This window comes from Panicum hallii, chromosome 8 (assembly GCF_002211085.1).
Source record: "Panicum hallii strain FIL2 chromosome 8, PHallii_v3.1, whole genome shotgun sequence".
In the NCBI taxonomy this organism is placed as follows: Eukaryota; Viridiplantae; Streptophyta; class Magnoliopsida; order Poales; family Poaceae; genus Panicum; species Panicum hallii.
Genome location: NC_038049.1, coordinates 36988709 through 37016304, shown reverse-complemented (window position 1 = coordinate 37016304; position 27596 = coordinate 36988709). Strand labels below are relative to the sequence as shown.

The window sequence follows — 27596 nt, the reverse complement described above, 5'->3', positions numbered from 1 at the left end:
CCGTATATTGGTGCACCCATAATAAATCATAACCTGCTCGATTTGTCCAAGTTATCATGTATATGATCCATGCATTTGACAGTACGTGTATAACAACATTGTACAAGGCTAGCAATCATGATTCATGGATGCATACTGGGTGCAGTGTGCCAGGAAGAGGATCGGAGAGACAGGGCAGAGACAGGCCCTGGTGTGCCCCAGCTGGGCTCGCCATTGTTTAGCTGCGCCAGATCCAGCTTTATTTGCGTCGTCCTCCCAGTTTGTTTAGCAACCAGGTAATTAATCAAACTTAGTGGCGTCCGCTTTGTGGCGCAGGCTAGTTTTATCGTCCCCCTCGATCGTCTTGGATTCTGTTCATACGCGGTCGTTTGGTTTTTCAGGCACAGCGAATGAAATCTGTCCCGCACTTTGCCCAGCAGCAAACAAAGCGATCGTGGCGTGCCGTATTTCTTGCTACTGCTTTAGTACCTTTTTATCCTTATTGATTTCCCCTAATATCTATATATCTATATATATTCATATGCTATTCTACACATTAGGTGTAGCAGTTTATTCTACACCAATACCTAAATTGAGCAGAATTATTGAATAATTTTTCAGCAGTTCAGTAACCGGCAAGCTATTACGGTTCAGCAACTTGGTAAATTTAGTTCAGTATTTTAACGGTAATTTTTGCTAGTAATAGAATGTGGGTGTAGAATAACATTCTACACCTTAGGTGTAGAATAGTGCCGGCTTGTGTGTGTATATATATTATAGTTGATCAGTACAGCAATTTTAGTTTCTTGTTCACATGCACGAGCGATCTCCTGGATGTCAGGATTTTGTGAGGTTGAGCTGTGTTTGCCGACTGTCGATCGAGATCTCTAATAAACCACACGAATTTGTAAGGAGATATGTCCATTCAAGACTATCATGAACAAGTTGAACCCTTGCTAGTTAGCCAGGCCCCTCATCTGATCCATGAATTATTCGTATGATATCTGCTCTTTTTATTGTACTTCCTTTGGCCGATTTCCTTGTCTGCGCAGATCTCTGCGGTGGCAACAGATCAATCAATAATGCAGATCCAGTCACTGCACTGCTCAATGTTCTTCTTGCCCCTCTGACTCTGTTGATTCATGGGCGAAAATAGGCGATGAGGGGAATGCATGAACCAACGGATAGACTGTCTGAAATGAGCTCACACATCTCCCTGATATTTGGGATCATGGACATTATTGCGCAACTGAACTGTATTGCCGGTGATGACACTCATACGTGTTCATGTGCAAGTCCCTGTGTGCATATTTTTTTTTTAAAAAGTCCCTCTATATGTTCTGAAATATCTGAACATACCTTTCATTCATTCGCCAAATGAAGGCGCAACTTAAGTTTGGGTATTTTTTTTATTAATAAATCCATTATACGCCACCGCCCACTGAATAGAAATATTAGAACTACTTTTGAATTTTTACTTACTTCATTTACAAAACATTATTGTATGATCCACCAGTGTATATGCGGCTCCTTGTGAGGAAGACGACCTTGGTCCGCATGTGAGTGAGACATCTCAGGACATAAATAAGGCCATTATTCAATGTATTTTTATGTATGTCCGTGAAGAAGAAAGATCCACCGTGCAAAAGGCCCGTTTGGACAGTGATCTAGCTTTGAGAACATACATCGTCGTCCGTGATATTCAGCCCATGCATATGTAGACGCCACATGGATTCGTCATGTGGGTCTTCTTGTTATTTTGTTATAATATATATCGTATAGTACATAGCATGCATGAACTACAACGTATCTTCAGACAGAGAGTCACACGTGTCATGCAAATGCATACATATATAGTTACTTTTTTTTACAAAATACAGTACAGACGCAGATATTCACATGCACGCACACCTACACGCAACTCTACCTCTATATACACCTCCGGGAGATTAAGCCGCCAAATCCTCAAGATTGACGAAGTCATCACAGACGCCTAGCTATCAATAGGCACGTCGCCTACTGCTAGAAAAAACACCGGTTAAATCCTAAAATAAATCTAGAAAATTACGAGTACCCGTGTCAAATCGAGGACTTGAATCGGAATAGGCAGGTTCCATCACAACTAATCTTACAAGCTAAGTTACGCTCAGAGTTACCTTACTTTTGTGCACAGTAATTTGATTAGTTTCGATCTTTAAGACCATCCAAACTATTAAGGCAAACTAGCCGATTTTGATCCCTCAACTTTTGCTTCAGGCTAAATTCATCTCTCGACTATTAAATTGATCAATCTAGTTCTCAAACTTTCTATTTGAGCTTAATTTCATCTCTAGTCCTATGTGGCGTGCCAGGTTGACATACCTAGTCAACAATAGGTGACGTAAAAATAAGTCAATAGATATAAATAAACTCTTTAACCTCTAATTTTCCCTCGCATTCGATGTCTTAAAAAATATGGTTCAATAGTCAATTAGAATGTACAAATAAACAAAAGTGTAAACCTTTTATTCATAGATACAAGATCAACAGTAATTTATTTGCTATATTAATGAATTGTAGGTTAGTATAGCACTTGAATTGATACCTATGTTGCATTTGCATTTGGTAACATATAAAGAATTTTACATACGCTCTGGGATGACTTGGCATGCCACATAGGCGTGCCACATCGCACCAGAGTTGAAATTGAACCTAAACAAAAAAATTAAAGATTAAATTAGCCTTTTTAATAGTTAAAGTATTAATGAGCCTTTAAAGAGAGTTAGGAATTAAATTATCTATTTTGCAAACTATTAATGATCTACCTTATATGTGGTGCTTGTCTGTAAATGCATGCATCATCTAGCACTAGGCAGCCCACTGGGCCGCCATGCTAACACGAAGGAAGGAAGTGGCTGGCCACGGGATGAAGCTTTCGATTTGGACGGCCCATCAAGCTTCCTCTGCCATTACTACATTATCTAAACGAGCAGAAAAGGCTGCTCGGCTCGGCTGAGCAGCTTGCTTAAGCTGGCTCGTTTAGCTGGCTCCGCAATGAAATATGAGTTCAAATCAATTTGGAAAAAAAATTGTTACTGCAAACCATAGTAACATTACTCGGTCATGCAAAACCACTCCAGCTTAAGCCTTGAATCAAACAAAAAATATAGCAGATCATGCGGATGTATCAGAAAAAAGTCTAAAGAACTAAAAAAATCAAGCTGGAGATGTATAGAAAGGAACCTATATTTTTTTATGATATGAAAGATGGATAAGTTTTGTTCAACGTTATTTAATATCACACGTTCCAGTGACGTATGATCTGCGTGCACCATGGATGCCGCTACTTGGTGGAGAGAGCCCGCATCAGGAGGGGTGACACTGGCCATACGGTGTGGCAAGAAGGGGCTCATCGGCTTGGGGAAGACCCATGACGGCCAGACAAATGTGTCCACTCAAAAGGCTGAGCAGGACACAGGACAACCAGGTACGGTATTGGCAGCACTATTCCATGTCCGACAACAGGGCCAAGACTCAGCTGGTGCGGTAAATTTTGAAAGATCAGCTTCCCAGCAAAGAGCACAAGTTGCTCTCAAGTTTGGCACTTGACCTACATCTTTGGTTTTATAATCTTAAGCACAGGTAATTGAGCTCGGTACATGCGATGGCAATCGCATCATAGCCTGGTGAAGAATTGGAGATGTAGAGCATCTTTCCGGTTCCTAGCCTTTTTCTCAAGTAAGTGCTATTTGTCCCACTTAGGGGCCTTAGCAAACTTAGGGTGCGTTCGTTTGCCATTAGAGCCCTCTAAAATCTTTAGAGTGCTCCCCCCTCTAAAGAATCGCAGTCTTATTAGAGGCCGAATTAGAGGCTTGTTCGGTGCCGGACCTCTAAAGTTTAGATGTTTCGGGTTTTAGAGGGGTGAAATGAACACACCCTTACATGCTAGATGTTGAATTCGTGAAGGAAAAGTCAGGATTCATGGAGATTAGTATCACATCTCAAGCTGGTGCATCTAGAGTTCTAGATTGAATAATTATGAACAGTGGTTTTCGGCTCAAATCATGTTGCATCATTCTGTCCCTGCGCAACTGAAGATTAAAACTAGTGTTTCTCAATCCAAGATTATCTTCTTTTTCTCAAATACGCAGGAGAGCTGCGCATTATTATATTAAGATGAAAAAGAGTTTACAACGACGTGGAACTAAAAGTTCACGCCAAGAAACACTAGCACCTCATCTGCCGATGAAGGGAGAACGTACAAATGGTCAACCGGGCCAACCCTAGCGTGTACTACTCCCGTCGTAAGCAACCAAGACGCGCTGCTCCCGCATCGATCCATAGCTTGATGTCAAGCTTGATCTAGTCCTGAAGTTCTTGCACACTTGAGGCTTGTCGATCAAAGAGACGGGCATTTTGCTCATTCCACAAAGCCCAAATAATCAGCATGACAAGAGTGTCAAGACCTCGCCTTCCTTCCTTGATCTGCAGCCGTTGAATATGATCCCACCAAGGGTGTAGTTGCATCGGTCCCGGGAAGGAGCAGGAGCAATTCATCCAGGAAAGTATACTCCACCAAATTTCCTTAGCATAGGAGCAGTTGACGAGCAGGTGGTCGGCCGTCTCGTGTTCCTGGTCACACAGCCAACAGTCATCATGTGCATCAAGTCCGTGTCATCTTCTTCTATCAGCTGTCCACAGGCTTTGCTTCAGAGCAAGCCAGGTGAAGAATTTCACCCATTGGGGTGCCCAATTCTTCCACACCCAAGTAGCACCTGCAAGATGGGTGGTGCCTTGATGCGTGATCCTGTATGCGGAGGCCGCTGTGTATTCCCCGCTAGCCGTCCACCTCCTGCTGAAACGGTCCGGATCGGACGTGAGTTGCACGTCTTTTACAGCCTGCCAAAGCCGAGCGTAATCTCTGAGGATGAGCACCGAAAGGCCACCCCTACCCATCTGCGCTGATTCAAGGCCTCAGCCACGGTGCCCTTCTTGGTAACTCTCTTAGGTATTACTTGAAGAAGGTTCGGCGCAATCAGTGAAATGGAACGGCCATTGATCCAGTTATCAAGCTAGAAGAGTGTTTGCTCACCATTCCCCACGTGCACTATCACTGAGGCATCAAAGAGCGCCTGCACCTCATGTTCAATCTTAATTGGCAATCCAGACCACTCCTCAGTTCGCTGCATCCACAGCCAACGAACCCGCAGCGCAAAACCTGACAGGCGTAGGTTAACCATACCTAAACCACCACAACTTGTAGGGCAGCAAACAGTCAGCCAGGCAACCATCCCCCCTAACTGCCTCCTCCTTGCCAGACCAGAGAAAGTTTCGTCGCAGGCTGTCTATCTCATGAATGACCCACCCTGGAAGTTTATCGGACATGGTTAAGTAGATCGGCATCGCCGAGGGTGTCGATTTTACCAGTGTTAATCTACCGCTGCGGCTCATCAGCTTTCCCTGCCAAGTATCTTTTGGACAAAATTTTCACTTGTAACCTTGATTAAAAAAACATTTCCATTTATTTGACCCATTAATCTGTATAGTATTTGCAATATCTTGAGAGCAGCATGCGCGTCTGCTTCGTCCAGAGGAACCACACTCATCAGGGTCCTTGTCTTCATCTGCTCCTTGCACTGATGCATCTTCTACAGATCAAACCCGATCTGATAAATAATGCAGCACATGAAGGCCAGCAGGACAGGACTGAGGACAGTGCAGAGCGGTTGCTTCTTCAGAGTCGCACGCTCGTCTGCATTTCGAAAGGAACCAACACACATACACGGGGTCCCTCCTTGTCTTGCTCTGCTCGTCACACGGACGCGTCGTCTACAGATCACAATCCATCCAACCGGCCCCTTGAGAACCACGACTCCATCGGCTCTGCGCGTTCGCTGACAAGCTAAGGCGGCGTCGACCGAGGCATGCGCCGCCCAGGCCGCCGGCGTCCTTGAGCAGCGAGGCAGCACGGTGGGTGGCCGTCGAGCGGCCTTGCCAACGCGCGGACCAGGCGACGCCGCGTCCCGGTGAGATACACCGTCGCCGGCTCGACTTGTCGAGCTCCTGGAGTTGCTCGGCGGCGCACGGCGTCGTAACAGCGCGCCGCTCTTGAAGGCGAAGCAGCGCGGTCACCACGCCCGAACCAGGAAGCAGCAGTGTCACATGGCTATCTTGCCAAATCTGGGCCGCCCACAGCCGATCGGACGGCAGTCAGGGACCCAAGGTGTAGACGGTAAATCAAATACCGTCCACCCCCGAGCTGGCGGCGGGGCTCCACCTCATTAGCGCCTGTCTCTGCTCCGCGCGCCGCCTCGAAGGGCCGCCGCGTTCGCGGCCAGACCCCGGACCAAAGCATGCGCCAGAACAAGGTCCCCAGACGCCGCCGCCTCGGTGGCTTGGTCCCTGCCGATCAGCCACGCAAACGCGGCGCGCCGGTCATGTTGCCACTGAGACGCCGCAGCGCGCCTCGACGGCCCGAGGTCGTTACCCTATGGCATCACAGGTTCTCGTTCCGGTCGAGTGACGACCCTTCCGGCGTGGCTGCAGACGAGGCCTCGCCGGCCGCCGGGAGGCCGCTGACGCCGCGGCCGCGGATGCCATCCTGATTCCTGGGTTACCCGTTCGCAGACGTAGCACACGGATGCCGCAAGCGTGCCCCTGGCGCTCTGGCGATCGATCATAACACCCCCGACTCGCCGGCGTATTGGAACAGCAACTCATCAGCGAAGTACGCCACTGCTCGGCGGTCAAGGTAACAGCAACTCTGCTCCTGATTAAAAAAACAGCAACTCTGTTCTTGAATTTCCAACAATCCGCCGCGCAGTAATCGAACTCTGTCATCTGCCGGAACTCTAGTGCAGCAGATGCGTATGTAGTCATCACCGTGGGAATGCTTGCCATCAGACATTTTTTTTTGAAAAGGCACAGGGAGTTTTTTTTTTATGAAACAGGAGGGGTGTTAATCCCATACTGGTTATAAATATATTAAGGTAAAACAAGAAGAGTTCAGGAAATAAAGAAAGAGAAAGAAAAGTAAAAACAGCACACAATCTAAGGAAAACGGTTCAGCCATTCTTCAAGGTGTTGTTTGTGCTTGATCTTCACTCGATGCTGTAGCAAATCAAGTTCCTTCTTGAAGGTGCGACCGCAACCATCCACCGTTGGTTGAATTCCTTGGAAAATGAATCCGTTTCTTGAGGTCCAAATTGCCCAATAAAGGAGAATGAAAATACTTTTGAAGAGTGGTGAATGTAGCTCAAACTTTAATAGATCCAAGCTTTGGAGAGTTGGGGCCTGTAATGCAATTTGTAAGTTTAAGAGGTTCCAGCAGCTTTGTGAGAATGGGCACTGGAAGAAGAGATGATCCACAGTTTCTTCGACAGAGTTATTGCAAAGTACGCAGTTGTATGAGTCTCACTATATAAGACAGCCTCATAGGAGATGTGAGTTAACTCACATAGGAGACACGTTTTTTTCACGTCACCAAATTTACGTCTCTGATGTAAGATCATAGATGACGTAATTTTTCCGCATCTCCTATGAGAGGGGTCATTGGAGACGCGGTTTTACAAACCCACGTCTCCAATGACCCTCACATAGGAGACGCGGATTGTTAACTCGCGTCTTTTTTTAACTTCACGTAGTAGACATGGATTGTTAACCTGCATCTCTTATAACTTCACATAGAAGACGTTGGTTGCCAACCAGTATCTCCTATGATGAATTAAAAAAAAGCAAAAAAGAAAAGGAGGACAGAATATACCCTTATGTACATCACATATACACATGTTTTATTCATTCTTTACATCACAAATTCACATGCTTTATCCACTGTATACCTTACAAATGCAGTCCTAATCTATTGAACTCATACAAATCTACTATTATCTTGTGCAGAAATGAAAATAAGACAACATATCACTCGATGCCCATTTTAGCTAAAAGCCATGTCCAAGAAATTCTATTCCCATTTCCTCTCCAACTGCTTTGACCTATAAGAACATGCAAATTCTGAAGTGCTATCATAATTGCAAAGAAATGCACATCAGTTGCAGAAACAGTTGGAAAAATAAAGGTTGCATTGGAAAACTGAGCATGAACAACGTAGCCAATTCTAAAGTGCTATCAATATTGGAAATGAACTAAAGCAACTTACTTTGAGACCATCACTGAATTCTTTCCTTTGTGTCTTGTCCTGAACCAAAATCACCATGTCCATGTCCCTGTCCTAAACAAAACTGCAAAGCCTCTATGTCCCTATCCAAAACAACCATGTATGGAGCCATAAAGGAAGTCTACCGCCTGGCGTATATAGACCAAGGCAATCAGTTTCTCCATTCAAAGCCTAATAAGTCAATTATTACAATTCTAACAATCCAAAACTCTTTGTTCACTTCTTAATAAACTTCACAGGATCTTGAATGTAGAACTACATAATTTCACAAGAACTTAGCCTAGATTCTACTACACACCTCTAAAGAGGAGTGCATCGCTAGCTGCACTTTCAGTGCGTGCTATATCCGTGTCCAGAACAATACTTCTAGATACTCATCTTCAGAATAATAGCAAATTCATACAATATGACGCTACCTACTGCTAGTTTATAGTCTGCTACTTCTACTTTATGCTACTGCTAGTGTTCCTAAATCCCACTCTTAATACTACTGGTAAAGAGCAGGTGTGATAGATATTGTGTTTGGCTATTTGCATAGTACGTAGTAGCAAACATATTTCTGAGCTCCAAAAACATACGCAGCTAGCTAGAATAGTTACCTTACATGCCAATTTTCAAGTATATGAGTCCCAATTTCAGTGAACTATCATCAACGGACCCCAAGAAACAGTTGTGATGTAGAATCAGAGAAATTTTGCACTTGAGGTTAGAGCACTTATATGTGAGAGAGTATGCCGCATACAGTGAAATGGATAGACAGCGAGGCTAGCAGCTCATATGGCCCAAAACATAGATCGGGATCTAAATCAAATAGAGGGAAAAATAGTGAGCGATATTTCCCTGAAAAGGAGAGAAAGGGAGAGGGGGAGGGAGAGGGGGGGGGAGAGAGATTTACCTCGCTGAAGGAGGGAGTATCTTCTACCCATTAAAAAGGTGCTTCAAGCTTGCAAATAGATATTTTATATATGGTCATATTTAACTACAAGGAATGAGCTCCAATGTACAAAGGATAAGCACAGAAATGTTGCTAGATAGGTCAAGTAACTCGTACAATCATTTTACCAAATCAAGATGTTTCCAGTTAAAACAAAGAGTTTCAATTATCCTGGAGAGATCGAGATATGAGCAACATAAGGGGAAGAGAGCCAATGACTACCACTTTAATATCTGCAAGCACAAGAAAGTTCTGATTACCTCAGGAACAATTCAAATAGAACAGAACAATTCTAAAGGGACTTATCAAAACTTGAGTAGTTGACACAGAAATTAAGCTAGCAACTTGTAGTTGACACAATAGTGGATTTTGTTCTGCTCTTTGCCCCAGCAGTAAATTTTATCGGTTGAGTGGTGAGAGGGTGGATTTGGTTACTTGAGATAAAAAGGGGGAGCAGGTATTTTGATCTAAAGAAGGGTATCGCATCTCCAAGGACATGCGCACACATTCTTCAAGCTAAAAAGGAGCGCTGCATCTGAAGATGGCAGCCTGCATCCTTGCCTCGTGGGAGGGCCGGAGGGGAGAGTTGAGATGGAATGCTACCCTAGGCTTGTCATGCAGCTTGATTAAGAGAGGGAGGAGGAGCACCTCGCACCACCTGTATCCACGACGTGGGAGAGGGTCCGGGTCCTGCAGTACCTGGATCTGCAAATTCACGATGCCGAAGGAGAGGAGGTGCTCACTTGGCACGATTTGGATAAGCCGGCATGCGGGGCAGCGCTGCGGCAGCACGTACCCACTCTTGTCGCCCTATGCCAAGGACGATGAGGAGAGCCCGGGCGTCGACGACTTGGAGGAGGCAGTCGCCATGGCTAGGAGTAGGGGTAGGGCTCGCGACGCTTCCCCTGCTTGGGGTGAGGTGGGGACATGTGGTCGAGTGGAAGGAATCAAGAATGGGAGGAGCGAGATGTGAGGTGGGTGATGCAGGCATGGCAGGGAGGAGGGAGCTGAAGTCGCCGCCGACGAGGGGAGAGGTGAGGTAGAGTTGTATGGACAGCAGGGTGGAAATATCGGAGATGGAGGATGGTGGATGCGAGAGTGTCACGGTTAATTGAACTTTATAAATTTCTCGGGACCGAGAGAATTGATTGGAGACGCATTTTGTTCACCGCGTCTCCTATAACCGCCGCCCCATTATAAGAGACGCGGGTTATCCATCCACATCTCCTACGTGGGTACGTAGGAGACGCGGGTCATCCTTGGGTGCTGGGAGCGCACTCATAGGAGACGTGGTTTGTCAACTTGTGTCTCCTATATATCATAGGAGACCTATGAGTGTGTCTTCTTTGTTGGTTTCTTACATAGTGTCCAATATCATTGATTTTCTTCTCAGGATATTCCTTGTGCTCAATCTGTCTTTTAGGAAGAGCCAACAAAAGACCTTGTGCTTATTTTGGTAACTAGAATTCCAGAGCCACTTGAATGCTGGATGGACTTGACTATAACCTGTGAGTTGCTTATAAGCCCTTGTTGAAGAGTAAAAGTTACTGCCCCAAATGTAGGTCCTACTGTCAGGCTAATGTGTTAAAGCCACACCTTGAATGACTTGTTCCAGGCTTAAGAGTTGAGCAAAGGCTATTTCAGACAGCAGCAAATGAAATAGTTGATATAAAGGAACCGAAGAGGCTACTTTTTGAAATGTGATGGCCTTATTCTTGGAGAAGGAACTTTTTGAAATGTGATGGCCTTATTCTTGGAGAAGGAGAACAGCTCAGGGTAAGTTAAACTAGGGATGTGATCATTCCACATGTCAGACCAGAAGAAACAAGAAGAACCACTTTTCAGGTCTACCTTGGCAATTCCTTTGAAGGTATCCAGCAGCTTAAGAATATCTCTCCACCAATATGAGCTCATTTTGACATGATTTGGCAGCTTGCCATTTCTATAATATTTTTCCCAAACAAGTTGCACCCAAGGGATGTCCATTTTGTTGAAGAACTTGTGGAGTTCTGCCGTTCATGTATCAATAGAGTCCCGGAATTCTAGCTAAACAACACTTATTTTTGTTTATAAGTTTGCTAGTTACTGTTTTTGTTTCAAAAAAAGAAAGTTTGACCTACTTTTATTGGAAGCAGTTTGCACTTTGCAGCTTACTCTTTTGAAGTCATCCAAAAGTCACAGGTTTCGTCCTGTGCAATCTGTTGATCTGGTCTGGATGTTGATGCCCCAAGCCCCCAAGCTGGTGCTTTTGGCTTGGCAATGGAGTATCAATAATTGCTTCAAGTTTGCTACCATGATGTTCCTGATTCTTCGATGGTGGCATCGCAACAGCGGGCGCCGATCTTAGAAGGCCAAAGTGGTAGCGGCGCGGTCACTGCGTGCACTGCCTGCGTACATCACATCAAAGTCCGATATAAGAGGGATCAGAGATGTCTTGATCTCTAAAATACAGTACTAGTATTGCTCCAGTATTGTTCTGTAGAGCAGGCTCCAAAATACAATACTTTATTTCTATATATTTTTAAATAAGATATATTATTCCTGTATGATATTGTTTTCATTGCACTAATTATGAGCAGTACCATCCTTATCTAATTTGAGGAGGGGAATGTGTTTAAAATTTCAAAAAGATCAACCTACCATTCCACGTTGTCCAATTCGAGCTTGCCATGTCCGCAGGCAAACTGACTTGCTGGCTTGGCTCGGTCCACGACCCAGTAAAAGCCCAATGTATTTAGGCCCCTACAGGCGCACAAGGCCGGCCCGCTGGGCTGGCTGATTTATACCCACGGGTCAGTTGCGCCTGGGCTGCGGTTCCCCTTCTCCACCTCGATCGATTCGTCTCCTCCGCTCACGGCGTCGGCGGCGATTCTCCGATCCGTCGCCCGCTCGCTCCGCCTCCGGCAGCCCCTGGAGCAGCCGGGGTGCCATCGTCGAGGACCTGAGCCTCAGCACGCGCCTCCTCAGCAGCTCCGTGCCCACCGAGGTAATCAGTCCCCTCCTGTCCCCTCTGGGGTCTCGACTGGTTAGGGCATGTCAAGGTGGGCGAAGTGGCGAGCTGACCCTCGATTGGGGCCAGGAATAGTAGTTCTACTCGTGCGACCTGTTGATCTACGTTACCGGTCAGCTATGTTAATCAACCACCTGCTGTCTTATCTTCTGAAAGTTTATTAATTTTGTTGGCCTTTGGCGTTTACTAGACTTCGATTCCACTGAAATTGTCAATGTTCTTTGGTCGAATTTAACCGCACCGCAGCTCCTTGTTGTCTTGCTCTTCTGCAGCTGCTGCACATGGTGTTAGGTCTGGGGTTAGGATTAGGATTATGAGAAAATAGATTTGTGTCAAAACCTCCAGGCATCGTTATACATCGTTATGCTCTAACTATTGTTTCATTCTTTAACCTCCAGGCATCGCGGAGCGATAGACCTTACACCATGGGTCGTGTCTATTCCTGCCTCATTCCTTCTGTTCACCCTTTATAATTATGTACGGAGCTGACTGACTCAATAGGGGGGAAGTTGTTAGGGACTTGTAGAAACTCTCTGTTTATTTTGGAAGTAGAATGATGTAGCGCCTCAAATGTCCTATGGTATTGCAAGGTTTAATTTAATAAAGCGATATGTGATCTATGGTTGTTGGCTGTTCCTTTGGTTGCTTATAGTTCTGCGCTGATCTGAGCCAAATGTAAGATCAGGGTTAATGGAGGGCTTTGTGGGGGGTTTATGTGAGCTGTGCACATTGATGCCAATGCATTTTGTTAATAAGGTGTTAAGTAGTGATACCATATCTTCCACCCAGAATTTTTGCTGGGTTTACAGTGATGTCCATATATAATTGTTTTTAGTTACACTGCTTGTTAATTAAGTACAGAGCTGACTCAGCAGCAGGAAAGTTGTGAGGTGCAATTTAACTTGTATGAAGTCTCTGTTTATTTTGGAAAGTAGAGTGATGTAGTGCCTCAGATGTTCTATGGTATTGTAAGGTTTAATTTAATAAAGCGATTTGTGATCTATGCTTGTTGGCTGTTCCTTTGGCTGCTTATTTTTCTGCACTGAACTGAATGCAAGATCAGGGTGAATGGAGGGCTTTGTGTGGGTTTATGTGAGCTGTACATATTGATGCAATGTGTTAAGTAGTGATACCATCTTCCACCCAGAATTTATTAGCAGACATCTATTATTAGCAGACATACCACACAGACACACTACAGGCAGTCATACCACACAAACATCTATTATTAGCAGACATACCACACAGACACACTACTGGCAGTCACCAGCATGAACAAGAGTAGCAATCACTTCTTGTAAAAGGAAAACACCAAGTCGAAAGACAAGCGTGATCATGAGGAGTTACGTTATTCCGATCCACCTTTCATATCTTCTCTAATTCGCTAGCTCTTTTAGCTTCCTTCAATTCGTGACCAACCAAATTGCGCGGCAAATAAATTGGAGTAGACCAGAGAGGCCGGAGAGGACGTCAGGCTCTAGGCGACTATTCGCCAGTTAATAATGCAATGCCTTTCATATTAAATTTGACGGACTGCACGATCCATGGACCCAAGTGTGAAAAGGTGTGGCCATAAAAAAAATTTATAACCTGGATGATAAGGCTCGTTCCCAAGTGCTACTAGCTAGCTTTAAGTGCATTTGAACACACGTCGTGTACCTCAAGAAACTGGGGAAAGAAGAACAAACTGGTGCGCACGAAGCTGCAAGACAAAAGAAAAGAGGTTAAGAATGATGCATGCATCCAGCGAGAAAAAAAAAGTGATGAAGAAACGAGTTGGAGCAGGCAGATCCGCGGTTTCCTGATCTTGAGTGCGGTTCGCGTAGGCAAAAAGTTGATTTATATAAGTAAACAACAGAAGAGACGAAAGCCGGCGGTGGTCAGTTGCTGTTACATCTGATCGATCAGGAATAATCATGTTTTAAATCGCCGGCTAAGACTTTTAGCGGCAGGACTGTCATTATAGCGTTTAGTGGGCTATAGCCGACTTTAGCGGGTTAAATGCCATAGCGGCTGCCATTCCTATCAGTTATAGCTGGGTTCAGCGGCAGTTATAGCCGGCTATTTAAAACCTTAGAAATAATAGGGGAGGATAGATATAAGTAAACAACAGAAGAGGCTTAGTGAATGGATTATAAACGGACCTTGCTGGGCCACGGAAGGGGTCAAGGCAAGGTCTTAAACTAGTTAAAGTTAGTTTTCCGATGGCTGGTCTATTCATGTGTGTACGTAGTGTGTATTCTGAGAACGCGTGTGAAAGAAAAGGGCAAGTTAAAGCTACGACAATAGTACGAATTTGTGCATGGGCACAAAATTGCAAGATAAGTCGGAATTCGTGTTTGGTTTTGGTTATTGCGTAGGGGCACTGCTCCACTCTTTCTTTCATTTTTTTCCCCTTCAGTTTTATTTTCCTGGTTTTTTTAGAATAAGTCACTAGGAAAACTAATTTGAAGAAGCATCGAGAAAACATGCTGATATAATTTGTGCTTTGGTAAGTTTCCTCGAAAACTTATTTATATAATAAGTTGTGAGATCTTCACGAAACATTATATCAAGGTGTATATAAGTTATGCTTCAAAAGATTTTCTAGAATTCTTGTTTTTGTAAAAGTTGTATTTAAAATTTTTTGGACAATTTTGTTCGAAGAGATCACCAGAAAAGTTTTCTACTATAGAAGTTGTACTAAAAAGTTATGCCAATGCGTATTACTCTGAAAATGTCCTCTTGAGAAGTTGTCACGAGAAGTTATATGTAAAATTTGTGTAAAGTTAGAACTTTGTAGGGATGGTAAACTACCGAGAGGAAAAAAATCCAAAAAAAAGAGAAATTTGGGATTGTTGCAGATCGAGGACGTGCGGCAGCAGCCCTCTACGCAAGTCCAGTAAGCTTTGTCAAGCCATATCATCTAGTATACACAAACAATAGAGATCATACATACAACTCTTCACAGATTCCAACACATCATTTTACTTTATTATGGCCCACTGGTCAGGCTTTCTGATTACTCGCCTCCATATCCTTATTTGTTTTGTCGAGAGCAGCAGCTCCATAGTTGTGAACCCGTGATTCAGACGTCACAGTTGAGAAGGATCGGCATCCCGGCACCCACTGCTCCGCGCCCGCTCGTGTTAGCTTGGCGCATGTCGTCCGCTCGATCGGCTAGGGAACCCCAGCCAGCAGCTCAGGACTCGGGAAGGTCGCCGATGTGCTGGCCCTGGCTGGCGACTAATTCCCTCGACGCGTGGTGCTCTGCTCACCTGAAGGCGTCAATGCCGCGAACATGTACTGCGCGTAGGGAACTCGTCCGGCCGGCCATCTAGCTAGCAACCGCGTAGGCGAGGCAGCAGCAGAGGCGCTAAGGGAGCCCACACGTTCGCGGGATGAAGCCCGGCCTGAAAAGGCCTGGCACGATGGCATTCGTGCCCAGGACGGCCCGGCACAATGGAGTAGGCCGTGCCTAGGCCGCCACCCCGGCCCGTAATGCTGGCCCGGGCACGGCCCGACTAAGGGCTAGGCCTGATGGCGGGCTGCTAGCCGTTACCAACCCCCCCTGCGTCCCGTCCCGCCTGCTAGCCGTTGGCCCAACCCGCTAGCCGCCGCCCGTCCCGCCTGCTAGCAGTTGGCCCAACCCGCTAGCCGCCGCCCGTCCCGCTTGCTAGCCGTTGGCCCAGCCCACTAGCCGTTGGGAGGAGGGCATATATATGCCCCGCCGGCCGACCGCCCCAGTACCCCAAACCCTAGCTCGCCTCCTAGCCTCCCAACACCTCGCTCTCTCTGCTCCGCTCTCGAAACCCTAGCCGCTCTTCTTCCAGCTCTCCAGCGGCCGGCAGCGGCCACCGCCGGCCTCTCCTCCGCACCCTGACCAACTCCTCGCCTCCAGCTCTCACCTCGCTCTCTCCATTCCGCTCCTGCCACCGGATCTCGAGCTCTCTTGTGTTCTAGATCTACAGCTCTCTCAACCTCTCATCGACTCGGCGGCCGCCATGGTGCTCCAGTGATCCGGTCTCACGGAACTGTTGCCAATCTGTGAAGCCGTAAGGAACCAGAGGCTCGGTGGTTCATTCGTTGACCTTGCCGACCGCTCTAGTGCTCCGGTCTCGCAGCAGGTAGAAGTCAAACCCATTTCCTTGGTCTTGTTCTTGTGTTCTTGCTCTGGCGCTTTTTCTCGTGTCTCATAGATCCTGGTGCCCTGATCTTTTTGCTTCATCTAGTGGCCGCTATGGTGCTCCGGCTGCGCAGATCGGTTGCCAATCTATGAAGTCACGAGGAACCAGAGGGCTATTTGGTCGTTGACCTCGTCGACTACTCTGGTTCTTCGGTCCCGCGGCAGGTAAACCCCATTTTCTTAGTCTTGTTCTTCTATTCTTGTTCTTTTTTAGGCTGTTGTGGGACCAGAGCAGCGGCGATGGCCAATGACGACGAGGGGCACTCCATCAACGATGATCTTCGTATGATGGGGCTCCCTAAAGATGACGAAGAGGACCTTGTGGCGGACCAGGAAGCCCTGTTCGGTCGTAGCGCCGCCATGCCGATCAATCTTGCTACTAACGACGGTGATGGCGATGGCGCGAGTGCCGCGTGTGATATCCAGGTAGTTAGACAACTAGATACTAAGTTTGGGTATATTATATGTAAGCAAGATATAGTGTATACAAGATGTACAAAGCAATAAGTGTATATTTGTAAATTATAAGTTTTATAAATTCTCATGTGCAAGTGTGTGAAAATGTTCTTAAATGTCAAATTTCAGATGGCTATAGAAAAGAAAAGAGCAAAAGTTAAATAAATCTAAGGGGAATAGACTTTATATGAAATAAAGGACCTTTATGTGATTAATACAAAGATATAAGGACTTACATATAAAATGGGTGTGAGATAATGGTAAAACTTAGTTTTACCTAAGGGCTAAAGTGTAAAAAGAGCTAGTCATGATTACTGCAGAAGAACTTACAAAAAGACCCCAAACATTAGGGCATTTTATTTTAATTAACACATAAAGCCTAAAATTTGAATTGTGTTCAAAAGTTCAAAATAAAATAGTACCCTTTGAGATTTTGAACTCAAGTTCTAAAGCATTCTTGTAGAATTCGAAATTCTCTACAACTTTTCTTCAGACATTTTCCTCATTAGGATTTTCTATCAATGGGAAATCTTAGTTTATAGAAGGGTCCCTGGAATTTTTGGAAATCACAGACTAGTCCTTCTGACTCCAGTCTGCTTCTTCCTCCTCTGACCGCGCCGCTTCCCCCTTCTGCTCTGCTCCTGTCGCCGCCGTTCACCGCCGGCACAGCTTCCCGAGCGCCACCTCCAGCTGCAGCACACATCCACGCGTCATCTCCCCTCCAGTCCGGCTGCTTTCCTCTCCCCTGGTGGCTTCTCACGCGCACGCCACGACGCCCCCGAGCTTCCTCCGGCCGCCACCTCCTCGCCGCCGTGGAATGCTCACCCCAGAGCCTTAACCTTCTCCCTCTCGCGCGCAGCAGCACCACATCAACACTTATGTGCTGTTCTGCTACTTTCAGCGTCCAATTTTCAGCACCCGAGCTGCATTTCCTCGCCGTCGTCTTCTTCCTCTCCGGCCGCGCACAACACGCCCGTGGGCAGCCCACACGGGACCTCCTCCGCCCCAACCAACACCCGCACCAGCTTCCCCGTGTCTTGTTCGTGCTCGACGACCCACTGATTTTCCCCAATTTCCACTGGAGCCCTGTCCCCGACGAGCGCCGCCGCCGCCGCCTTCGGCCTCCACCGTGGGCAGCTCGCTCCGGGCACTTCCACACCACCACGACCCCCTAGCCAGCACCACATCATCACCCTGAAGCTGTTCGACCCATCCATCGGTTCCCTAGTGCACCACAGAGCCATCCCGACGCTCACCGGCGTTCTTCCTCGCCGCCGCCGCATCGGTCTCCGTCGATCCCCCTTGATCCAGCGTGTTTTCACTCAATTAGTTACACGTACACATTCCCCGAGACTCACTAGTTCTCGTGCGCAGGATCTTGGCCAACGTTCATCACCGGAGCACCCTCATCGCCGTCGACCCCTCCGCCGCCGCCTCGGGTCCTCGTCGGGATCCATCTTTCCGGCCGTTCCAACCCTCGACAAGTGGAGCAACGGGATCACCGTAAGCTCCTGAACCTATCCCTGCACCTGGACCTCGCCGCCGGCGACCACCGTCGGCGGAACACGGTCGCCTTCACCTTGCTCTGTTCGGGTCCACGGCCAAGGGCCTTGGGTTAGAAGAAATAGAACTTCAGGGGGTTTTGTGCAAAGGAATAGACTCAGGGGAATAGTGCCGAGGGACCTCCTTATGTAAATCTGGTTGCCAACTTAGAAATACTATATCTCTTCAAGAAAAATCATAAAATAGTAAACTAAATTTTGTTAGAATCTTTAGACAAAGATCTGCAACTTTGCTTTAAAGGTCGACTTCGGTTTTTGAATGTTTAATGATCTAATTTAAATATCAAAGTTAGTTGCTTGTAGGCTTAAGAAATACATAGTAATTCATAGAAAATTTATAAATTAGTAAAACCAGTGCTAATAATTTTCTTTTAACATGTAGAATTGAAGAAAAATAATTAGCCTTGTACTCTAGTAATATTTTCTTATTGTATAGATTTTGTTAGAAATAATGTGTAGTTTACATAATATAATTAATAAACACACTTTCATATGTTCAAAAATCATGAAAAATATATTAATGTTCTGTTTTATATTATTGCAACATATTATTAAATTTTCAACTAAGAATTAGATGTTAATTAAATTAGATATAATGTATTTGGTTTATAAGGTAATGGTAACTTAAAGTTCATATAAATTGTGAGGTCAATATGTAAAGCTTTTTAACATAAATGTTAAAAACCACCCCACATGTTGCTCCATGCTACTAGTTAGTTAATTAGTAAATCAACCCCGTTGTCTAATGGATTTGGATAAAATAACTAATACTCGATAAATGACTGCCCAGTGCAGGGTAGTTAACTTATCGTCGTAATATAATTTTTCTTAAGTTGGATTGCAACTTTATTGTGAATTAATATAAAAATATATATGCATTCCATAACTTATAACTTTGCATCTCATATAGACTCGACCACTCTCGCTGACGGGGATTATCAGCTGATCCCGGAACAAGAAGAAGTTTATTCTGAAGACCCCGGGAATCTTGTCGCGGATTTCTCTGAAGCCCCGAACCAAGGTTCGGAAGAAAATAGTTTGACTAACCCCAACCCTGCTAGCGAAGGCAAGCCCCGGACATAACCCCTACTTTACTACACTGCAACCTATATTATTTGTATATATCTGTATGCATTAAGTTCTTAGGAGTTGTTTGGAAACTCTAGTTGCATTACTCTAGGAACCAATGTATTGAACACTAGAATTTGAGTTCGACTAGCTGCTATGCTGATAGGACCGGTAAAAGTCGAGTGATTTCCTGTCACTCGCGCGATATAGGAATTGTAATGTTTACATTCCTGCTATCACTATAAGGATGCCGGACGGGAGTTTTATGAGGTATCATGGTCAAGATGATACCCCGTCTGAGTTATTAAATTTTGATAAGGTCGCAGTGTGTGGTAGCGGTGGCTAAGCGTTTGAAAGTACTAGCCACATGCCGTGAAATATGGTAAGCGGTAAGCCTAGTAACCGATCGGCCCGAGGAGTGGACATACCCCCCACCACATGTATTTGCTTCTTTTGGTTACTTTGTTCGACGTGTAGGCATATGTGTTGCTGGGCAACCAGGAGTACGGGTTTTGTAGTCGCGCTACAGACGTACTTTCTGCACTTTGGATGTGCATATGACCTGCAGTCGCTTGTGGTGGCCCTGATCCACGAGTCGGAATGAAAGGCAAACGGTTGCTTCGGAATTACCCTGTGGTATTCCAAGCGTGTGAGTTAGGTTTACCTTGCAAGGGTTGAATCTCGATTCAGAATCGTCCGCCTCTCACGATGTATGAGACTGCTTATCCCCTTTATCACATAGAGTAACAAGAGCAATTATGTGATTATCAAAGATGATGTTTGAGTAAAGATTCTACCATGTTTGGATAGTTATAGGTGCTTACCTAGCATGGTTAATCAACTAGAACCTGAAAGCTAAAAATTGAAAATAAGGATCTACTCTTTGTTGCTTTTCAGCTGAAAACCCTACTCAAAGCTAAAAGCCATCATGAGTCTAGTTATGGGCTAAGATATACCCAATTCCGGGTAAGTCTTGCTGAGTATTAGTATACTCAGCCTTGCTTTCGTTGATTTACTTCAGGTAATCCTTCTGAGGAGCCCGCGTTCATTACACCATGGCCTTACCCTTTGCCTGATGGTTGGTCCGTGGAATGGGATCCGTCCCCGGCCAACACAGATTCCGCCGAGTGATATTATGCTAGGGCTAGCATAATATCTGTAATGATGACATGTATAATGACTACGCTTTTCAAATTCCGCTGCTTTAACTAGAAACTTGAACTTGTTTTGTAATAAACTCTCCTCTGTGAGAGCAAATGTTACTTTGTATATTTTTGTAATATAACTGCCTGTGGTGTAAATTATTTTGGCATTATATCTCTGGACTCACCTTCGTGTGAGGTACCTTGTTGGATCCTGAGTTCGGTGGTTTATCGGGACGTTACCCGACAGACCAATAGTATTATACCGTTTGAAGTACGAGGCAGCCCTCCAGTGAGGACTCGCGTACTTGAGTCGGTATAATTCAGGTTGGTTCTGCCACACCGCGGCTGGTGATGAGGCTGGAGCTACGGCTGGTGCTTGTGTCGAGCCCGTGACCGTGGCCACCGGCGCCAAGAGGAAGCGCTCCTGCACCTCTGATGTCTGGAATAATTTCGACAAGGTCTATGAAATTGTGGATGGTAAGAACATTCGCTTCCAAGCTGTGTGCAAGCATTGCAAAACTGTCTACTCTGATGTGTCTTCCAATGGTACCGGTCATTTGCAACGGCATAGAGATGTGATGTTAGAAATGCTAAGTCTCATGAGTCTCGTATGTCTCAAACCATGATCCAGTTTAACCCTCATGGTAGTGTGCGTCATTGGGAGTATAACGCCGAGGTTGCTCATATCCAACTCTGTCGTTTGCTTGCTAGACTTGATCTTCCTATCTATTTTGGGTGAGACTGATGCTTTTGAGGAGTACATTAAAATTTCCCACATCCCTAAGTTCGTTCCTGTGTCTAGGCAGACCACGACTAGAGATCTTGTGAAGTATTATGCTGATTGTCGTGCTAAGCTTGTTGAGGCATTGAGTTATGGGGTTCCTTCTGTTGCTCTTACATCTGATATTTGGTCTGGAAATGCTAAGGAGGACTAACTTAGTGTGGTTGCCCATTTTGTTAACTTTGATTGGCAATTAGAAAAAAATGATAATTGGTCTTAGGCTCATTGATGTGTCCCACTATGTTGGGAATATTGCAACGCATTTGCTGGCTGTGCTTGAGGAGTATGCTTTGACTGATAAGATGTTTGCTGTAACTTTGGATAATGCCTCTACTAATTCTAATGCTATGGAAAGAATGAGACCTAGATTGTCTGCTTATGTTGGTGAACTCTTCTTGCATCAACGTTGTGCCTGCCACATCATTAATCTGATTGTTAAGTCTGGCTTCAACCTAGAGGCTTTCAGAAATGCAATTTCATTCTTAAACTCTTCTAACCGGCACAATGCTGCATACAAAAGCTATTGCATTGCTACTGATAAAAGGCCTAGAAAGTTTGGCTTGAATATGGAGGTGAGGTGGAACTCTACCTACCTCATGCTTAAGCATTTCATCTCTTATAAGGACACATTCAGTGTGTTCGTCCAGACTCACTATCCCAGGGGACATTGTGACCCTATGCTTTTGACTGAAGCACGTTGGTATTTTGGTGAGAAGATCTTAGAATTTCGAACTTTTTATAATTCAACTGTTGCACTCTCTAGTGTTTACTATCCTACATCTCCACTAATACTGCATCATATAATTAAGATTGCTGGCAACCTAAATGCTTATGAGAATGATAATTGCTTAGAAATATTGTAGTCCTTGTGAAAGATAAATATCTGAAGTACTGGAGAGACATTCCCATACTTTATTCTGTTGCATTCATATTGGATCTTAGAGCTAAATTAAGGGGTTTCAACATTATATTACAGTTGTTAGCTAAACTCATTGGTACTTATTATTTACTTCACTGAGGTAAGAGATGAGTTTGCAACCATATTTAACAAGTATGATATTAAGTTTGGTGTAGTGAGATTGTAGAAGCCTGCACAGCAACCCTCTTCTGGTAAGAAGAAAATAGCTTCTGGTAAGATTTTTTGCATCTGATGGTGGTGGTGCTTCAAGTTCATCTGTTGGTTTTGGTACTGGTACTTCCTCTACCCCCTCGCTATCTAGAAGAAGCTCAGCAAGTGCCTTGCTAAATGCAGCAAGCACTACTGCTGGTCTTGGTATTGGATCTGAATTGTCTTCATATTTAGATAGTGACAATGTGGACTAATATGATGATGATGATTTCAACATCTTAACCTGGTGGCATGAGCACAAACTAACCTATCCAGCGCTTTCAGTCTTAGCTAAGGATGTTTTGACTGTTCCTGTTTCTACCATCTCTTCAGAATCTGCATTTAGTCTTACTGGCAAGATCATTAAAGAAAGCGGCGGCGACTAACCCCGAAGATGGTGGAGATGCTCTCCTGCATCAAGGATTGGGAAGCTGGTCAAGCAAGACCCCAACACTCAGCGGAGGATAAGGAACTTCAAGCTGCATTCAAAGATCTTTATCTTGATGGATCTTTATCTTGATGGTCTCAATGTGTAAATATAATATTAATGTTGGTGTTGTAACTGCACTATAATGTGGTTGAAGAACTTGAACTATTTGACTTGAGCTGGGCTGTACTCTTTTCCTATCTACAGTTTTCTCATCAGGTGTAAGTTTTTATGTAGATAGATTTTTAATGAGACAGCCATTGCACTAAAGCTCAATAATATTCAGTATTTGTATCATCTCTTGTCTCTATGCCTGTCTTTCTTTCTTTTTCTTCTGAATTATAAGATTTTTTAATTTGGTACTGCTTGAATGATTTATGTTTTCAACTTGGTACATAGAGCAGGAGTTGAATGGGTGGTGATTTGTGGCATCGTGCTTGGCCGGCATGGGCAGGTAGGGCCCGGCGTGCCGAGCGGCCTGGCCCGGCCCTGTTATGAGGGCTTAGGATCGTGCCGGAGCCACGGCACGTCGGGCGGTCCGCATGGCTCGACTAACTTGATCGTGCCGGATAGGGCCGGACTGTATCATGCCTGGGCTGAGCCGGGCTAGAACCGGATCGTGCCCGGCGGTCTATTTGACCAACTATACCCACACCCAGGGTTGGGGGTATTTTATTTACCAACCACCCCTTTGTCCCTGGCAGCCGTGTCAGATCGGACACGAGCATGGCGAAGCGAGCCGCGACCGCGCGCGCTGCTGAAAGGCTCCCGTCAGTCTCGCTCTCGCCGCAGTTCCGTTCTCTGGCACGGCGGAACGCGTGCTGCCACGACCTCGCGCGCCGCTAGCTAAACTAACGTGCCTGGTGATCGGCCCGTCGACCGGGGCCCCTCGTGCTGCCGACGGAACGATCCGCGGCGCTGGGAACGATCGGGGAGGCCTCATCGGGGGCCAGCCGTGAATGCCTGGTCATCACTGTCGGCACATGACCGGCGCGCTTGCGGGGTCCATCGATGAGATCGAACTCTCCCTGGGTGCTCAGCATGAACTGATTGCTGATTCAGTCGTCATATCTGAAAAAGCAGCAGTACCTGAACAAAGATAGGAATCGCGTGGCTCAAGGTCAGGTCCAACAGGAAGTTACACAACATGATCAACTAGGTCCTGACTCCTGAGATAAAAAAACAGATCATCGCACCAACAATTCTGATGGGACATGAGAGGGGGACCCGGCCCCCTTGAAGCTTGGACAGAGAACTCTTCAGCAGCATCAGTAGTAGATGTTGACCGCATGACTGGCAATTCAGACACCAGTAGTAGATGTTCGACCAACTTTTCCGTTTTGAAGTCTTTGGGGGAGCCACCGCAAATACACTCCGGCACAAATAAGCCTAGCTGGAAAATACACCGCAAATAATTGATTTGATGAGCGTTTCATGCTGACAGATATCAGGCCCAGCCCAACCAAGATGGTGGGCGTTGTTAAAAGGTAAAGCCCAGTGATGTTAGGCTAGCCGCATATTCGGCCCAAGCCAAATCTAACCACATCCCGAGCACAGAACTTGGTTTTCCAATTCAAAAAAGAAAGAAATAAAGAAAGAGCCCTGACTTTTACTCTAAAATCTGGTTTTCCATAGGCAAATGAGGTTTACTGATGTTTTTCTATTGCAAGAATAAGAAAATAAAATATGGTCGTGGCCTGCATATAGGTAATTACACTAATTAGTACTAAAAAGTCTAATACGTACTACCGCCTACTGGTTTAAATTTGAGTTAAAGCCATGCCCTTTACTGCTTGCATTTGCTTACATGCTCGTTCTATAGGTGCTGGTGCTGTGATAGCCATCCAATTGATACCAAACACAACTAAAACTGTTAAAGTACAATCATTAAAGTTACACTAGAGCATGTATTCAAGCTTTCGCCAAAAAAGAAAAAAAAAATCAAATCAAAGCTTCAAGCGAGACGGAGCTGCTTCTAGTAGTTAGTGGATCAGTAGACGACCAGACAGCTCGACCGATCCTTGAAAGCGAAAGACCAAAACGCCCCCCACAAAATCACCTGATGCTACGACACACTGCATCTCCAGCCACTTCTCACTTCTTCCACCAGGTTCCTCCAGACTACACGACTTGGCATCAGCCTCGACCAGTAGCAGCAAGTCAGGTGAGATTCTGCAAATATTTTCTTTTTATACTTCAATGGTCTCTTACAAATAGCATCTGAATTTACTTGTCAGCCATCTCGGATCACTGATACAGTCAGAGCAGAGCAGGAGAGGCCGGATAGGGCGCAGCAGGAGCAACCATGAGCACCATGAAGTTCTGCCGGGAATGGTGAGCTGATTGACGGTGATTGATTCATATGCTCAGCCAGTTTACTCCTTTCTTGATTGTTTTTCCCAAGAGGGGATTGGCTCATGAACAAGCTCTCTGCGTTTTTTAATGAGTGCATGCCTGCAGCAACAACATACTGTACCCCAAGGAGGACAGGGAGAACAAGGTGCTTCTCTATGCCTGCAGGAACTGTGACCACCAGGTTACCTGATTCCCCATCCATATTTACCTTCCTCTAATCCATTATCTGCTCAAAGATTTGAAATTATCTTTCAGATTCTGCAGAACTATACTGTTTTAGGTCCAGAGCATCTGAATTTAAGAGCAGTCACTCTGAACTTGTCATGGCCTTGCAAGTACCCTGTCTGAAACTTCTGCTCTCCGCAGGAGGTGTCCGACAGCAACTGCGTGTACCGGAACGTGGTGGACCACGCCGCCGGCGAGTTCACGCAGGTGCTCTTCGAGGACGTCGCTTCCGACCCCACACTACCGCGCACCAAGTCCGTCCGCTGCGCCGCCTGCGGCCACGGCGAGGGGCGAGGAAGGCATGACGCTCTTCTTCGTCTGCTGCAACCCCAGCTGCGGCCACCGATGGAGAGACTGATGTTAATACTTAGGGATCGACTAAGTGCTAGATAGCTCGGTGATTAGCTAAACAAGATAGCATTTAGGACCAATCGATAGTGAAACAGAGAGAGATAAAAGATGTGCCGTATCTCCGGTTGATGAACCGGTGTCGCCATTGTTTGTCATGGCGAAGAAGAGGTCAAGCCGGAGTCGAGGTCAAGGGAGAAAGGGCGGCGGCGAAGATGCAGTGCAGCGGCGGCGGAACTTCCCGTCGCTTCAGCGCCCTTTAGATTGGATCGGCTCGGGTTTTAAGAGGGGCTACAGGCAACAAGGTGGACCTCGTCACGTGTGCCCCGGCCCCCACCTCTTGTTTTATTTTGGCGCTGCGCGACGGGGGCCCACATGCCATTGGCTTGGCTGTGCGCCCCCGATCGGGGCGCGTAACAGACTCCGGATCGGTCGTTGGACCGATCCGGGATGAGATCAAACTAACATTCTTCCCTTTTGATCCCAACCCACTTACTCACTTCTTACGTCCGATTTCATTCAGATCAGTGCATCGAGCATGTCTCGTCTCAACAGTTATTACTGTTGGATTAACAGCCACAACGCACTTTTCTGTTTGAAACAGAATCTTACTTTTGGGCCCTTACTGTCCAGGAATCATAGGCTTTCCCGTAAACCCATGCCGGCTAAGTGTTCTCTGAACACATTGGGTGGTAAGCCTTTTGTGAGCGGACCCGCTAACATCTTCTTGGTGCTCAAATACTCAAGACTGATTGTACGATCCTGGATTTGTTCTTTAACAACATAAAACTTTATGCCAATGTGTTTGGCAGCTCCACTTGACTTGTTGTTGTGAGCGTAAAATACCGCAGGCTCATTGTCGCAGTACATCTTTAGTGGTTTTTCTATGCTGTCAACCACTCTTAATCCGGGTATAAATTTCTTTAGCCATTTAATCTGCCCCGATGCCTCGTAACAGGCCATGAATTCTGCATACATCGTAGATGATGCAGTGACTGTCTGTTTGGAGTTTTTCCACGATATAGCTCCACCTGCGAGAGTGAACATATAGCCTGACGTGGATTTTCTGTCATCCTTGTCTCCCGCAAAGTCTGAGTCTGAATAACCCTCTATTACTAGGGATTCAGATCTCCTGTATGTTAGTACGAGGTCTTTCGTTCCTTGCACATAACGCAAGGCTTTCTTAACCATTTTCCAGTGTTCTATTCCTGGATTACTCTGAAATCTGCCAAGTACCCCGGTGACAAATGCTAAGTCAGGGCGCGTACATACTTGTGCATACTGTAGGCTTCCGACAGCTGAAGAATATGGTACCACTTTCATCTGATCGATTTCATACTAATTTCTAGGACACTGAAATTTCCCATAACTATCGCCCTTGACTATAGGAGCAGGTGTTGGCTTACTCACATGCATACCGTACTTCTTTAGTACCTTTTCTAGGTATGCTTTCTGTGATAATCCTAAAACCCCCTTATTTCTTTCTCGGTGAATCTCAATTCCTAAAACGAACGAGGCTTCACCTAAATCTTTCATATCGAACTTTGAGGACAAGAATTTCTTTGTCTCCAATAGCAGATCAATATCACTGCTAGCAAGCAGAATATCATCCACATACAGAATAAGAAAAAAAAATTTTCCATTCTTAAATTTTGCGTAAATGCAGTTGTCCTCCTCATTTTCTTTGAAACCAAACTTTCTTACTGTTTCATCGAATTTTAAATACCACTGCCTGGAGGCTTGCTTTAATCCATAAATGGATTTCTTTAGATGACATCCCATCTTTTCTTTTCCTTCCACAACAAAACCTTTTGGCTGTGCCATGTAAACATTCTCATAAAGGTCCCGTTGAGGAACGCCGTCTTTACATCCATCTGATGT

At 45.5% G+C, this 27596-nt stretch overlaps 1 long non-coding RNA gene and 1 pseudogene across 1 annotated transcript; both read left to right on the top strand.

The window, feature by feature from the left end:
* The first annotated feature begins 11858 nt into the window (after positions 1-11858).
* LOC112903325 lies at positions 11859-12699 on the top strand. The gene is made up of 2 exons (XR_003230784.1): positions 11859-12051; positions 12474-12699. It is a non-coding gene; the product is annotated as an uncharacterized LOC112903325 (long non-coding RNA).
* Positions 12700-25074: 12375 nt separating this feature from the next.
* LOC112902216 lies at positions 25075-25740 on the top strand (annotated as a pseudogene).
* Positions 25741-27596: the final 1856 nt, after the last annotated feature.